The sequence below is a fragment of the Cynocephalus volans genome, chromosome 3 (assembly GCF_027409185.1).
Source record: "Cynocephalus volans isolate mCynVol1 chromosome 3, mCynVol1.pri, whole genome shotgun sequence".
NCBI classification, from domain to species: domain Eukaryota; kingdom Metazoa; phylum Chordata; class Mammalia; order Dermoptera; family Cynocephalidae; genus Cynocephalus; species Cynocephalus volans.
In genome coordinates, this window is record NC_084462.1 from 31746272 (window position 1) to 31762229 (window position 15958).

Genomic DNA, 15958 nt, shown 5'->3' on the forward strand with positions numbered 1-15958 from the left:
TGATTAGGAGGCTAAATATTAAAGTTTATCCAGATTAATTTGGACGTTTAGATCAGTTGCAATCGAAGTTCTTATTTGATTGACAATGGGGAGAGGCAAGTGCAGTTGGATTTGAAAATCCGTGGACAGTGACCACTTCTATTTTATTTATGTGTGTGTATATGTGTATATAGCTGTAATAATTAGAATATTATGAGGCCGTTAAACGACCATAAAGTTACAAACATTATCCAAAAACAAATCCCATTTTTACCTAAAATTTTAATATATGATAAAAGAGCCTTTACAAGTCAAAGAGAAAGGAAAGATTGTTCAACAGGTAATTAGGTTTTCATCTCACACAGAATAAAGTCAAATGAACTAAAGGTTTAAATATGTGTTACCATAAAAAGAGTCAGCAGTAAAAATCTATAGATCATATAAATCATTCCTTTAGGAATGGTCATTATGAAGAATAAATATCAATATGGAAAAATACCTGTGGTACCAAATGATACAAAATATGGATTGAAGGAGAAGAGGAAATGGCTGGCATGCTTTCTTGCTGCCTGTTTTAGGGGCCAGGTGTAGACATTTTTGTTCTCAGTTTTTCAGGATTTTTCTTTTTTTGAGACTAGTCACATGCAGTGGCAAGAAAGGGGAAGAGCAGAACGAGAGGTGGGGCCTGCACCCTAGGGTGCGAAGACCACTCACTGCCTTCAGGCCAGCCCAGCATTTCAAGATTTGTGATATGGTTGGAGTACTCGTGTGAAGAAAAATGTATTTATAACATATATGTTTTAAGTTACTTTCATTCCTTCTTTTAAAAATGTCGGGTCAGTGCTTTTTATAAATTAGTATAAATTAGTTCATGTTAATCTCTCCAGATAGAAATGATTCCAGGAGGGATTTATTCTGGTAGATGGAGTCATTAGTTGACAGACTGTTGATGGTGAGGAGAGCACCAGGTGGGAAAATGCTGAGCTGTCATAGGAACAAGAAAAAGCACTGTTCACTGAATTCCTAACGCCAGCTCATCAGAGTTGTGTTTTTTATTTCATATACTTTTGAGGAGATTGTTTCCACAAAGTATATCTCTGACTGTCAGAAAGACTTAGACATGCCCTGGATTGATTGCCCAATCGAGTCATAAATATGCCTGCTGTTTCCAGTGACCGACCTCCCCACCCAGTCACCCTGCTTATAAATCGTGGGCCTTCGGGAGCACTCTCAGGGACCCCTGCTAGAGGAGCAGAGAAGGGATCCCATCGCTCATTGCAGTCTCCCTGTTAGTGAGAACTCTTACTTTCTTAGCTGACTAAAACGGTAACCATAACTGCTCACAGGAGAACAGTTATTTTCCTCTTCTTAGTGCATATCTGTTGGAGACCCTGGTAAGCAGTAACAAGAAGCAGCAGAAAGCTGGAAAGAGGGAAGGCAGACAGATGTGTGTGGTACGTGCAGGCTCATGACCCTGGTGGACTAGAGTGTTCTAGGCACTTTTCCATGTGCTCCGCTGTAGAGCAGAGAGCTCTCCAGGTATCAGCCTACCCCTTCCTGTTATGTGGCCTAAGCACCTGGATGCAGAAAGGACCTGGAACATTAGGTTTCACCAATATCGCATCCTCTAGAAATATCTATGGGGTAAATTCTGTATTGTCTGTAAAATTGAAATGGAATCAGAACTTCGTGTTTCTGATTTCCAGTCAGAAGGAATTTTCCAGTCAGAAGTACACTTTGCTCTATTATTTGTATTGTGGGATAAAAATGTCTTAACCTATTGTATCCAGATCTCATTTGTGTGTGATTTTTGGAGGAAGGGACTGTCCTGTCATAGGCAGTTGAAATTCACAGCCCCTCCAACCTAATTTAACCAAATATGTTTATTACTTCTTTCCCCACACTCATGGCCCAAAGTTACTAAGTAGTTGCCAGCTTGGACTGACATGCATTTTTCTTTACTGTCCTGCCATTGTATACCTTCTTTTTTTGTCAAGAATCACACAGGATATTGAAATGACCTAAAATCCAGAGAGAAGGAGTAGCCAAAAGGGGTGAAGAGAAGCCCTAATCTGTCTCAGAGCCCTGGGGCTTCATAGCTAACCTTGAAGGTGGAGAAAAGTCATTGTTCACTTAACTGAGGTTGTGATTAGCAGTAAAATATTAAAATGTAGACAGAGGATTATGTTATAGCCAATTAGCAATAAAGAGAAGCATTTAAATTTACAGATTAATTAGATCTCAAAATTGTGGCATTGGCATTGAACACATCCCTCTATGGAAGCCTTCTACTGAAGACATTCTTAAGCCAACTTTTGGTCAGATAAAGTCCAGAAAGCTGACATCTGAGATTAAGAGGTATGGCTAGATGTCCTTCAACTCCCAGTGTAGTTAGGAGGCTTTGAAACCTCATGGGCCTTTCTGCAACATTTCGTAAATACTAGGAAATGAAGTCTTCCGGGTAGTTGTGTCCTAAGAGGAAAGTTACAGACGTCAAGTTGTTAAACATACTGGGCGTGGCAGTTCTCTCCAAGTAAATGACCAATCTCACTGCTGTTTTTTCAGGTGCTATAACCTGTCACTCTTAAGGAGGTTTTCTCTGATTGCCTAGAGAAACAGGTGTTGGTGCTTGAACAGATGAAAAGGCTACTAAATAAGGCTCCATAGAAGCACTGACATAAACTAGCCTTTTTTTTCTTCTTGGAGCAAGTCTTTTGTTTATTTTTTTTGTTTAACTTTGTGGACATATGACATACATCTGTGTGTGAAGTCGTATGTTGAGCCTAAGGAGCTGGTGAGTTGAGTTATCTGAAAGTTGCTAACTGTGAGGTAGATGGCCAGCATGAAGAGAGCCAGTAAGTCCCTCTGAGGAAGCAGTGACGGCCACCACCCAGGTTGAACTGCAGGGAGCAATGCCGCTGGTGGCATCTTCAGTGCAAGGTGCAGCATTCCAGTGCCTCAGTCCCCAGGGAAGGGTGACATGCCAGGGAGGAAAGGTGTCTGGGTGTGCTTTACCTGTGACTTGGTCACATTTCTCACTATCGGAAAAGGAAGGTGTTGAAACTTAATTGTGTGGTTTTTCTAGTCACTTAAGTCCTTTACGCACTTGATGTACTTGGTTCACGTAGAAGGAAATTAATCTGGTTTAAAATGTCTTTTCCACAGTTTTATGGCAACCCCCTACCCCCACCCCGTCCCCTCAGAGGCCATATGTACTAAGGAGGTTTTAATTTACTGTCACTCTTTGGCGATCTCCACAAGGATCAGAGGCCTTTCCTGTGTTGGATGTTGGGTTCTAGAGAAATCTCAGAACAACACATTACCCATTGAAAGAATTTTGTGTTCTCTGGTGCTGCTGGAATAGGGTGTTTCGTGCAGACCTTTTCTGTCTTCCCTGCGTACCAGACGTGGAAATATCCAGCAGAAAGAAGGGTTTGGTTCCCACCCCGGAAACCTCAATCCAGAAAAAAGTCCAGGTCTGCTTTTACCAGCTACTTACCCCGAGTTAAAATGAATTTTTTTTTTTTTTTTTCCAGAATAGTTTCAGTCTGTCTACAAAGGAGAGCCTACCAGCCTTGGCCAGAACAGCAGCTTAAATGTCTAGAAATGTGGAGGGCACAGCAGCCTGTCCCTTCCCCTTGGGTCTTCACTGGCCTCAGGGAGGTGTGTGTTGTAAGAATACAGGGGAAGGGAGGAATGAAAGGTCTCTGGTTAGTGAGAGCACTGTAGGTATAAGATGGTTAATTGATTACTTGTGGGGACTTTTCCTGACCTCTTTTTCAGAATTTTTGTTTTTCCTGTATTAAAGATTCTTTACCTGTTTAAACAAAAAGGGTCAGATAGCATGATTTTAGTAATGTGTCTGGCTCTAAAGTTACGAAATGGGAAAAAATCATGACTTGCCCAAAGTCACAAAGCCAATTCTTTTTTTTTTTTTTTTTTTAATTTTATTTTGTCAATATACATTGTGGCTGATTATTGCTCCCCATCACCAAAACCTCCCTCCCTTCTCCCTCCCCCCTCCCCCCCAACAATGTCCTTTCTGTTTGCTTGTCGTATCAACTTCAAATAATTGTGGTTGTTATATCTTCTTCCCCCCCCCCCGGGGTGTGTGTGTGTGTGTGTGTGTGTGTGTGTGTGTGTGTGTGTGTGTGTGTGTGTGTGTGTGTGTGAATTTATATATTAATTTTTAGCTCCCACCAATAAGTGAGAACATGTGGTATTTCTCTTTCTGTGCCTGACTTGTTTCACTTAATATAATTCTCTCAAGGTCCATCCATGTTGTTGCAAATGGCAGTATTTCATTCGTTTTTATACCTGAGTAGTATTCCATTGTGTAGATGTACCACATTTTCCGTATCCACTCATCCGATGATGGGCATTTGGGCTGGTTCCAACTCTTGGCTATTGTAAAGAGTGCTGCGATAAACATTGGGAAACAGGTATACCTTCAACTTGATGATTTCCATTCCTCTGGGTATATTCCCAACAGTGGGATAGCTGGGTCATATGGTAGATCTATCTGCAATTGTTTGAGGTACCTCCATACCATTTTCCATAGAGGCTGCACCATTTTGCAGTCCCACCAACAATGTATGAGAGTTCCTTTTTCTCCGCAGCCTCGCCAGCATTTATCGTTCATAGTCTTTTGGATTTTAGCCATCCTAACTGGGGTGAGATGGTATCTCAATATGGTTTTGATTTGCATTTCCCGTATGCTGAGTGATGTTGAGCATTTTTTCATATGTCTGTTGGCCATTTGTATATCTTCCTTAGAGAAATGCCTACTTAGCTCTTTTGCCCATTTTTTAATCGGGTTGCTTGTTTTCTTGTACAGTTGTTTGAGTTCCTTATATATTCTGGATATTAATCCTTTGTCAGATATATATTTTGCAAATATTTTCTCCCACTCTGTTGGTTGTCTTTTAACTCTGTTAATTGTTTCTTTTGCTGTGCAGAAGCTTTTTAGTTTGATATAATCCCATTTGTTTATTTTTCCTTTGGTTGCCCGTGCTTTTGGGGTCGTATTCATGAAGTCTGTGCCCAGTCCTATTTCCTGAAGTGTTTCTCCTATGTTTTCTTTAAGAAGTTTTATTGTTTCAGGGTGTATATTTAAATCCCTAATCCATTTTGAGTTGATTTTAGTATATGGCGAGAGGTATGGATCTAGTTTCATTCTCCTGCATATGGATATCCAGTTATCCCAGCACCATTTGCTGAAGAGGCAGTCCCTTCGCCAGTGAATAGGCTTGGTGCCTTTGTCAAAGATCAGCTGGCAGTAAGTGTGTGGGTTGATTTCTGGATTCTCTATTCTATTCCATTGGTCAGTGTGTCTGTTTTTATGCCAGTACCATACTGTTTTGGTTATTATAGCTTTGTAGTATAGCTTAAAGTCAGGTAGTGTTATGCCTCCAGCTTTATTTTTTTTGCTCAGCAATGCTTTGGCTATGCGTGGTCTTTTATTGTTCCATATAAATGTCTGGATAGTTTTTTCCATTTCTGAGAAAAATGTCTTTGGAATTTTGATGGGGATTGCATTGAATTTGTATATCACTTTGGGTAGTATTGACATTTTCACTATGTTGATTCTTCCAATCCAAGAGCATGGGATATCTTTCCATCTTCTTGTATCCTCTCTAATTTCTCTCAGCAGTGGTTTGTAGTTCTCATTATAGAGACTTTTCACCTCCTTGGTTAACTCAATTCCTAAGTATTTTATTTTTTTGGTGGCTATTATAAATGGGCAGGCTTTCTTGACTTCTCTTTCTGCATGTTCACTATTGGAGAAAAGAAATGCTACTGATTTTTGTGTGTTGATTTTGTATCCTGCTACTGTGCTGAAATCATTTATCAATTCCAGCAGTTTTTTTGTAGAGGTTTTAGGCTGTTCGATATATAGGATCATGTCATCTGCAAACAGGGACAGTTTGACTTCATCTTTTCCAATCTGGTTGCCCTTTATTTCCTTCTCTTCTCTGATTGCTCTGGCTAGTACTTCCAACACTATGTTGAATAGGAGTGGTGAGAGTGGGCATCCTTGTCTAGTTCCTGTTCTTAAAGGAAAAGCTTTAAGCTTTTCCCCATTCAGGATGATATTGGCTGTGCGTTTGGCATATATGGCTTTAATTATGTTGAGATACTTTCCCTCTATACCTAACTTATAGAGGGTCTTTGTCATGAATGAGTGCTGAACTTTATCAAATGCTTTTTCAGCATCTATAGAGATGATCATATGGTCCTTGTGTTTGAGTTTATTAATATGGTGTATCACATTTACTGATTTGCGTATGTTGAACCAACCTTGCATCCCTGGGATGAATCCCACTTGATCGTGATGAATAATTTTACGTATGTGTTGCTGTATTCTGTTTGCTAGTAATTTAGTGAGGATTTTTGCATCTATATTCATCAAGGATATTGGCCTGTAGTTTTCTTTTTTGGTTATATGTTTACCTGGTTTTGGTATCAGGATGATGTTTGCTTCATAGAATGAGTTTGGGAGATTTGCGTCCGTTTCAATCTTTTGGAATAGTTTGTAAAGAATCGGTGTCAATTCCTCTTTGAATGTTTGGTAAAATTCTGCTGTGAATCCATCTGGTCCTGGGCTTTTCTTTGTTGGGAGCCTTCTGATAACAGCTTCAATCTCCTTTATTGTTATTGGTCTGTTCAAATTTTCTACGTCTTCACGGTTCAGTTTTGGGAGCTTGTGTGTGTCCAGAAATTTATCCATTTCCTCCAGATTTTCAAATTTGTTGGCATATAGTTGTTTATAGTAGTCTCGAATGATTCCTTGTATTTCAGATGAATCAGTTGTAATATCGCCTTTTTCATTTCTAATTTTTGTTATTTGAGTCTTCTCTCTTCTTTTTTTTGTTAGCCATGCTAATGGTTTGTCAATTTTATTTATCTTTTCAAAAAACCAACTTTTTGATTCGTTGATCTTTTGAATTGTTTTTTGGTTTTCAATTTCATTCAGTTCTGCTCTGATCTTAATGATTTCTTTCCGTCTGCTAACTTTAGGTTTGGATTGTTCTTGTTTTTCTAGTTCTTTAAGGTGAAGTGTTAGGTTGTTCACTTGCCATCTTTCTATTCTTCTGAAGTGAGCGTTTAATGCAATAAATTTTCCCCTCAATACTGCTTTTGCAGTATCCCACAGGTTTTGGTATGATGTATCATTGTTTTCATTAGTTTCAATAAATTTTTTGATTTCCTGCTTGATTTCTCCTTGGACCCATATGTCATTAAGTAGAATGCTGTTTAATTTCCATGTGTTTGTATAGTTTCCAGAGTTTCGTTTGTTATTAATTTCTAGTTTTAATCCATTGTGGTCTGAGAAGATACATGGGATAATTGCAATTTTTTTGAACTTATTGAGACTTGATTTGTGACCTAATATGTGATCTATCCTGGAGAATGATCCATGTGCTGCTGAGAAGAATGAATATTCTGAGGTTGTTGGGTGGAATGTTCTGTAGATATCTGCCAATTCCAATTGGTCTAGAGTCTTGTTTAGATCTTGTGTTTCTCTACTGATTCTTTGCCTAGATGATCTGTCCAATACTGACAGTGGGGTGTTCAGGTCCCCTGCTATTATGGTATTAGTGTCTATTTCCTTCTTTAGGTCTAATAGAGTTTGTTTTATAAATCTGGCTGCTCCAACATTGGGTGCATACATATTTATGATTGTTATGTCTTCTTGATGGATCAGTCCTTTTATCATTAAGTAGTGTCCCTCATTGTCTCTTTTTATGGTTTTTAGTTTAAAGTCTATTTTGTCAGATATAAGAATAGCTACTCCAGCTCGTTTTTCTTTTCTGTTTGCATGGTAAATCTTTTTCCATCCTTTCACTCTTAGTCTGTGTGAATCTTTATGGGTGAGGTGGGTCTCTTGTAGGCAGCATATAGTTGGGTCCTGCTTTTTGATCCAGTCAGCCAGTCTGTGTCTTTTAATTGGGGAATTTAAGCCTTTTACATTAAGAGTTGTTATTGAAAGGTGTTGATTTATTCCTAGCATTTTATTGGTTGTTTGGTTGTCTTAGGTGTCTTTTGTTCCTTGCTTTCTGATTTACTGTTTGTTTTCTGTGTTTGTTGGTTCCTTAGGTTGTAGATAGTGTTTTTGTTAGCTTGTTTTCTCTTCATGAATGCCATTTTTATTATACTAGCGGGTTTAGATTTTTCTTGGGTCTTTATGGCAGTGGTAGTTATTTTTCAGGAACCAAACCCAGTACTCCCTTGAGGATTTCTTGTAAGGGTGGTCTTGTGGTAGTGAACTCCCGCAGTTTTTGTTTGTCTGAGAAATATACTATTTGCCCCTCATTTCGGAAGGATAGCCTTGCAAGGTAGAGTATTCTTGGCTGGCAATCTTTGTCTTTTAGTATTTTGAAAATATCATCCCATTCCTTTCTAGCTTTTAGGGTTTGTGATGAAAAGTCTGATGTTAACCTGATTGGGGCTCCCTTATAGGTGATTTGACGCTTCTCTCTTGCAGCTTTTAAGATTCTCTCTTTATCTCTGAGTTTTGCCAATTTGACTATGACATGTCTTGGAGAAAGTCTTTTGGGGTTGAATACATTTGGAGATCGTTGAGCTTCCTGGATCTGAAGATCTGTGATTTTTCCTATACCTGGGAAGTTTTCTGCCACTATTTTGTTGAATATGTTTTCAATGGAATCTCCATTTTCCTCTCCTTCTGGAATACCCATGACTCGGATATTTGATCGCTTATGGTTGTCTGATATCTCTCTCAGATTTTCTTCAATGTCCTTGATTCTTTTTTCTTTCTTTTTGTCTGCTTGTGTTATTTCAAACAGCCCATCTTCAAGTTCAGAGGTTCTCTCTTCAACTTCGACAAGCCTGCTGGTTAAACTCTCCGTTGTGTTTTTTATTTCGTTGAATAACTTCTTCAGTTCAGCAAGTTCTGCTACATTTTTTTTCAGGACATTGATTTCCTTGTACATTTCCTCTTTCAGATCCTGTATACTTTTCCTCATTTCATCATGATGTCTAGCTGAGTTTTCTTGTATCTCATTCAGTTTCCTTAGAATTATCACTCGAAATTCCTTGTCAGTCATTTCAAGGGCTTCTTGTTCTATAGGATCTAGAGTTTGAGATTTATTAACTTTTGGTGGTGTACTTTCTTGATTTTTTGTATTTCTGGTATCTTTTTTTTGGTGTTTATTCATTGTGGCCGGGGGTTTCACAGTTCACCGGTTTGAGACTAATGACTAACTAGGATGTTGCTGTGGTTGCCAATTTCGTATGGCTCCCTCCGTGACTGCTCAGTTGGCCTCTAGTGCCTTGTGTGTGTGGTTGCCTCGGGTCTTGGGCTTCTCCGGGGAGCCACCTTTCTGGTCAGCTTGGACTCTGCTGGGCTGGTGGATCACGTACCACAGGGTGTGTGATCTCTGTTGAGCTTTCACTTCCTGTGCAGGACTTCTCCCTGTTCCGTGTGCTCTGGCCCTGGCTGTTAGATCGTGCAGTGGCGACCCCACCGGGTGTGTGGTTTCTGTCGAGTCTCCGCCTCCCTGGCCGCACGTCTCCCCACTCTGTGTGCACTGTGCTGGGCTGGGGCGTGTCTTCTGCACCCCTCGTCTATCAGCTGGGCCTTCAAGACCCTGCTCGGCACCGCCTCGCCCAGGAAGTCTACCAGGTTTCTGCTGGGCACAGACGACCGGTCTCTCTGGGTGCCTTTGTAGCACTATGTAGATCTTTCTCGGGTCTTGTTCACCTTTGTATCCCCCCAGTATAGACCGAGTCTAGCGCCCACCTGCAGCCTGGTCTCCGGCAGGTTCAAGCGGACCTGGGAACTCTCCTACCACACTATTCCCAACCAGAAATTCGTTAGGCTTTTTTCCAAACTGGTGGCCGCAGAGATGGTATCTGCCTCCCAGTAACAGGGAGTTTACCTGGGGCCGGAGTCCAGGGTATGGTGGAGTGACAGTCGGCCCACCCGTACTTCCTTGCCCTCCCGACACTGGCTCGGGACACCCCCCCGCCACCAGCCCCGCCAGAGAACCGCCGAGGGAGTGGGAGCGGAGGCCGGTCCGCAGGCTCCGGTAAGCCCCGCGCCAGGCCAAGCAAGTGGGAGGGCTCAGTGATGGCCGAGCTGGACGGAGCTTCCCGCACCTGGGAAAATGGAGGCAGCACCGGGTGGTGAGTGGCCTGGTGGTGCAGGTGGGAGCCGCGTGGGCATCCACCCCCCGAACAGAGCTGTGCCAGGGATCACTCACAGTGCTGTGCCAGGTCGGGTGCTCGCTCTCTGTCTCTGGTTTGCCGCCTTTCCCAGTTCTCGGACGCTGCCGCCTCGGGCTGTTCAGTCGCGGCGCAGCTCGGGCGCTCCCAGGAATCTTCTTTAATGCCGGCCTGAAACCTCGAATCCTGAATAGGGCAGCTGGCTGCCTTCAGCGCGGCCCCGGCCTCCGGGATCCTGGCTGCATCCACAGCAGCCCTGGCGCCGTGTTCCCTGTTTCGAGACTCGCTTTTGCAGCTAAGAAACAGTTCTTTTCCTGCTCCACACTTCAAAGCTGTTGCCTGTAAATGAGGCAGCCTCTCCTGCCGGGGGCAAAGTGGCGGTCACCCCCCACGACCAGTCAGCAGCAGCAGTCCTCCCTTAAGAGATGGCGAGAGGAAGGTCCACAAGTTTCCCGGCTGCCTGAGGCCCAGTGGCCACCTTTTCCACCTCAGCTACTCCGCGCCAGCCGCCGCAGCCGCCGCCATCTTGAAAAGCCCTGGTTCTCAAAGCCAATTCTTAATAACTAGAATTGTAGAATCTTCTGATTAAAGGAAAGTCTTAGAGGAGATCTATACTCAGCCATTTGTCTGATGTGTAAATCTTGTGTCTGCTGCTTCCTAGCCAGATGGTCACAAAGCCTGCACTCGAACACCTCAGAGACGCCTTTCGAGGGGCTCTGTTCTATCATCGGGCAGCTCTGATTATTAGAAAAATCTTTATGTTGGGCTGAAGTCTACTCCCCAGGTAGTTCCCCTTGGCACCATGTAATACAAGCCCACTTCCCCTTCCAAATGACAGCCCTTCAAATATTGGACATGGCAGTGTTCCCTGCCTCCCCTCCACCCCCTTCCTTCAGCCACTAGCAAGGACACATGGCTCGTTCATCCTACTCTGAATTTGTTCCAACTTGTGTACCGCCTCTTGAGAAGGAGGTGTGCAGAACCTGATGCTTCCAATGTCGTTTAATCAGTACCCGTCATCCCATTTTCTCAGTTACATATTTTTATTAAGACAGCCAAAATTTGCATTGCTATTGCTCTTGACTGATTTGAGCTTACTGTAAAGGGAATCCAAATACCAACTGTTTGCAGATAAAAGAAAGGAGAGACAAGGCTTAGCAGCAGCAGGTTTTTAGAAGTCCTTAAGGTTTTAAGTGTACGTGCTATTGTATGTAGTTCCATTTTTTTTTTTTTTCTTTTAATCCATCATTTCAGCTTGTTAGGCTTTGGGGATTTATATTCCGTTATTGAGAATTAGTCTTTCCTTCCTTCAAGATTTCAGAGGTCTTTGTGATACCTTTATTAGAGCTTTTACTACACTTCATTATAGCTATTTATGTCTTTTCTCCATTCAGTGAACAGTTCCGCTAGGATGGTAATCATGTCTTCTCATATTTCTCTTCTCGATCCAACACTTAGGTTACAGTGAGTGTTTAATACATTTTTGTTGAATGAATGAGTCAAAAATATTTGACTCTCAAATTCTGCATATTAATAAATAAATTAATGAGTAAGTTGAAGAGGCCAATGCCTGGGTGCTGTTTTGCAGCCCACTAGAAACTTTCCCCTATGCTGACTGTTGATGCATTCTTTGTGAGATGACGTTCATTCCATCATGAATTCCACTAATTTTATGGTTGGTTCTGGGTTTTTTGTTTGTTTGTTTTGTTTTTTTGTCTTTTTTTTTGTGACCGGCCGCACCACGCTCAGCCAGTGAGCGCACCGGCCATCCCTATATAGGATCCGAACCCACGGCGGGAGCGCTGCTGTGCTCCCAGCGCCGCACTCTCCCGAGTGCACCAGGGGGTCAGCCTTGGTTGGTTCTGTTTTAACATTACATATGTGTTCCTAAAAATCACTGCGCCATCTACCACAGTAAAATTAAAACCACAAGCCTTATGGGGAAAACGGGGCTAGGGACAAAAAAATGTCATCACTGACAGATTAAAAAAAAAAAAAAAGATAGGAATCTACTAAAAACAGCAGCTTGGTTTTACACGTTAAATGGTTAAGAAATACCTAAATGCTACAATGTGAAAAAAGCCTGCAGTGTGCTTATAGAAGTGAACATTGGAAGGGTTGCAGCTTGTGAGTTCTTGTGAAGGGGTAGAAGGAGGGGTGTCTGAGATCAGAACATTGTTGGCTCCACATGTGGATGGCGAGATGCCTACGCAGCAGGGAACTGAGGTAGCTGGCGCATGTTTGTGGTGTGCATGCTCAGTGTGTTCCTGTGGGCTCAGTTCAGTTTGCTGTGGTCACCATGTGTTTCTTGCAGACAAAATTGCACATAATTTAACACTACATTCACAATGGAACAACTTCACATATCAAAACAAGCATTCAACAGCCCATTTCTTCATTCTGTTATTCACTTGATCAGTAAAACACCTTTTGTGTTCTTGCAGACCCTGGGAATATAAAAATACATAAATTATACTACCCACTAACTCTTGAGAAACTCATAGTCTTAAAGACTACTTTAGTTTTCCTAGGAGGAATGAAAATAAATGTCAACCACAACTGGTCTGATCTAGCCATTTTCCGAAGTTCCCTCCAGCCAGAAGAATATTTCATAAGTCTGGTCCCTAACTGCATTTAGCAGAGTTCCCTAAAATCTAAAAGCTAGAGTTGGGTTGTCTTACTTTTCAGCTAGTATCTATTTAAGGGAAGGTTCATTTAGGAACAGCATAGAGGAGAGACTTGTATTTTTACCCATCAAGTGTCTGGTTTAAAAATGAAATTTCACCTCATATCGTTTATGTGTGTGATTTGATGATAGCCTTCACTGAAAATAGAAAATGTGTTAATAGAATCACAGATTCTTGGAACTACAAGGAACCCCAGAAATCAGGAGACCCAACTTTCTCTCTGGCTCAAATGAAGAAACTAAGGCTCTGAGAGGTGAAGGGATTTACCCAAAGTCACTTAGCTAGGGGCAAAGCCAGAAGTTGAATCCAGTTAGTTTTAGAACTGTGATATGTTGCCTCTGAAAATTACGTTATAAGGAGGATATAAGGTCTATTTATTTAGGGAGAAATCTAAACTGAAGTCATATTATTTCAGCTTTTCAATCTATTGAGTTTCAGCAATCCAGTTACTATTCATAATAACCTTCCCACTTTATTTTTGTCCTTTAAAAAATCTGGTACTGGGCCAGCCCCATGGCTCACTCAAGAGAGTGCGGTGCTGGTAGCGCCGAGGCCACGGGTTCAGATCCTATATAGGGATGGCCGGTGTGCTCACTGGCTGAGCGTGGTGCGGACCACACCGTGCCGAGGGTTGCGACCCTTACCAGTGGAAAAAAAAAAAATCTGGTACTGTATAAACTCACCAAAGTGGCTCTTCCTCAGACTGTGTGCTCTGTAATTACATATCTTTGTTGGGACGGAGAGAAAATTGCATTTTTTTGTACCCAAAAATGCTTAAGCATTTGCCGTGAATTGATCTGAGGTTTCAAGGGGAAGATGTCCCTGGTTATGTTTGTGGAGTTCGTGGTGCATTCCAGAGGATTAAGATTTCATTGCCTCTAGGCAGGGCGTGCCTTATTTTCCAGAGGGTTTTATTCTGTGTGCATCTTTTTCCCCACCCCCAACAGTGACTTCATTGAAAATGTGTACTTGACATGGAGTGCCAGGGCTCTTAGCTTTAACTAGAACCCTCAGGACCATTGGCCTTGGCCACTTGGCCTGGGCGCAGTGGTCACTTCTAGGGTGCAGGAATTTGAAGCAAGGAATTTGGGTGGCACTTTAGGAAAGCAGGAAGATGGTTAAAATTTGAGTGAATGGTGATCTCCCTCTCTCCCTCCTTTTTTTGGGGGGGGAGGGATGTAAGAGAGGGAATAAACTAATGTATTTTGAGCCCCTAGTGTTTGCAAAGCATTTTCTAGTGGTTCTCACTTTTTGGACTATTAGAGTCTAAAAAGTCCCTGGGAGATAAGTTTTATTTTTCCTCAGGGGATATTGAATTCTAGGCGCATTGCTTTGAAAACACCAAATTTCAAAAGTGTAATCATTTGTCCAAGTGTGGTTGTCAGAAAAAAGAAATTTCTAGATCCAAGTAAATCAGGATCTAAAGAAATATACCCAGTGTCACTAAATACATACATATCTTCCAAGGGTGAGTGACTTCAGGCCATTCATTTTGGTGAGGTGGAGGTGCTTCTCTGTTCAGTATCCTTCTGAAGCCACCGTGTTTACAGCAAGCACATCTCCAGTTTGGGGACATTAGCTTAATGCTCTGTATTTTATCTTGCCTTTTCTGGGCTGCCTCCTCCTGTCTGTAAGGCCACAATTTCAGAATAACCTTCAATTCTGTTTTAGGATTAAAAACCTTGCTTGGTGCCTTGACAAGGAGGAATTTTAAAGAACAGGCACATTTAAATTAAATTAGCAGTGTGGCTTTCGTGAACATGGAGAGTACAGGGCCGGCTGTTCAGTTCCACACCACTGCGAGGTGCGTGCCGTTGCTGGGACCAACATGTGTGGTGCAGCACAGGAGACCAGTGAAGAAGGATGACATATTGGAGCTGGAAAAAGCAATGAGAACTTGAAGGCCCTGTCTTTTAGCCTCTGACGGTTTCTTTGTGTCTCTGTGCAGTTGACGTGCCTGGCTGACGTGTGAACCGTGGCTTGGCAGCTGTCCTCAGGCTCAGAGTAGTGGTTTTTCCCTGCAGGAGGGGATTTTTTTTTTTTTTTTTAAAAACCTCTCACAGAGAAGATTTCATATTTAAATGGTGCCTGTGTGCTTGTGGTCAGGTGAACGAGCTGAGGACAAAAGTGCTTTGAGGATCACCCTCCTGAGTGCTCTTGAGTTATGTGGCGTGTCCTGTCTTGTTGCCCTAATCACCCTCAAACTCCACTGAAGCGATGCATTTCAGATTCTCGTTGGGAGAATTGTGATTTGAGTATTAAATTTCTAATAAGCAAAAAAAAAAAAAGGTCTGCAGCTTAAAGAATTGACTCTTACCTCTGCATTTTTAGAGAAGTCCTTATTTTATCACCCCCCAGTTTGATTTGTGGCGTGTGCGTCCCAACTGCATTTTGCTCTCATTATAGAGATGTTTATTGTGTCAAGAGAAACCCTGTTTCTCTCCTCTCAACCCCTGCACTTTGGACTTTGCCATTGTAGCCTTCATTTTTCCTTGACATTTCATTGCTATTTAATTCTTCTTTTTAGTTTCCAGCAGTTCTGTGTTAGGCTAATTTTTAAAAGATTTTTACTTTGGTTTGCTTATAATGAGTATATTAAGTTACCTGCTGATTGCACAATTACTTGCCTTTGTATCACATTTCTGGATTTAAACTCAGTGTTCTGTTGAAAATTGAAATACTATAGAAGGTTAAAAATAAAAATCTTCTTACACCACCCCGTAACTGTTCCCCAGGGTGACAACTGTTTGTATTTTCTCGTTTTTTTGCTTTCCGTGCATGGTGAAGTATGTTTGTACTCATAAAGCCCGTAGACTACTTTTGATCCAGCATGCAGATCATAGGCATAAACCTTGAGAGGCTTTGCCTACCTTTGATTACTAATATAGCTCTCTTTAACAATACATGCATTTGATTGCTTTACTATTTTTATTATAAAAAAATAACCAAGCTATTAGAATCTTTTATGATTCAAAATAGAACATTAGTTTTATTATATATCAGAAATGGATCCTTAAACTTCATAATTGCTTCCAATTATTTTACATTTGCTTGTGTTATATACTATTATTTTATTGCAGTATAATGTCCAATTACGGAAA

At 41.6% G+C, this 15958-nt stretch overlaps 1 protein-coding gene across 2 annotated transcripts in view; it reads left to right on the forward strand.

Moving 5' to 3' along the window:
* AUTS2 (activator of transcription and developmental regulator AUTS2) overlaps positions 1 to 15958 on the forward strand; it is a 1156454-nt gene that overhangs the window by 1101311 nt on the left and 39185 nt on the right. The gene's annotated exons all lie outside the window — the stretch shown is intronic.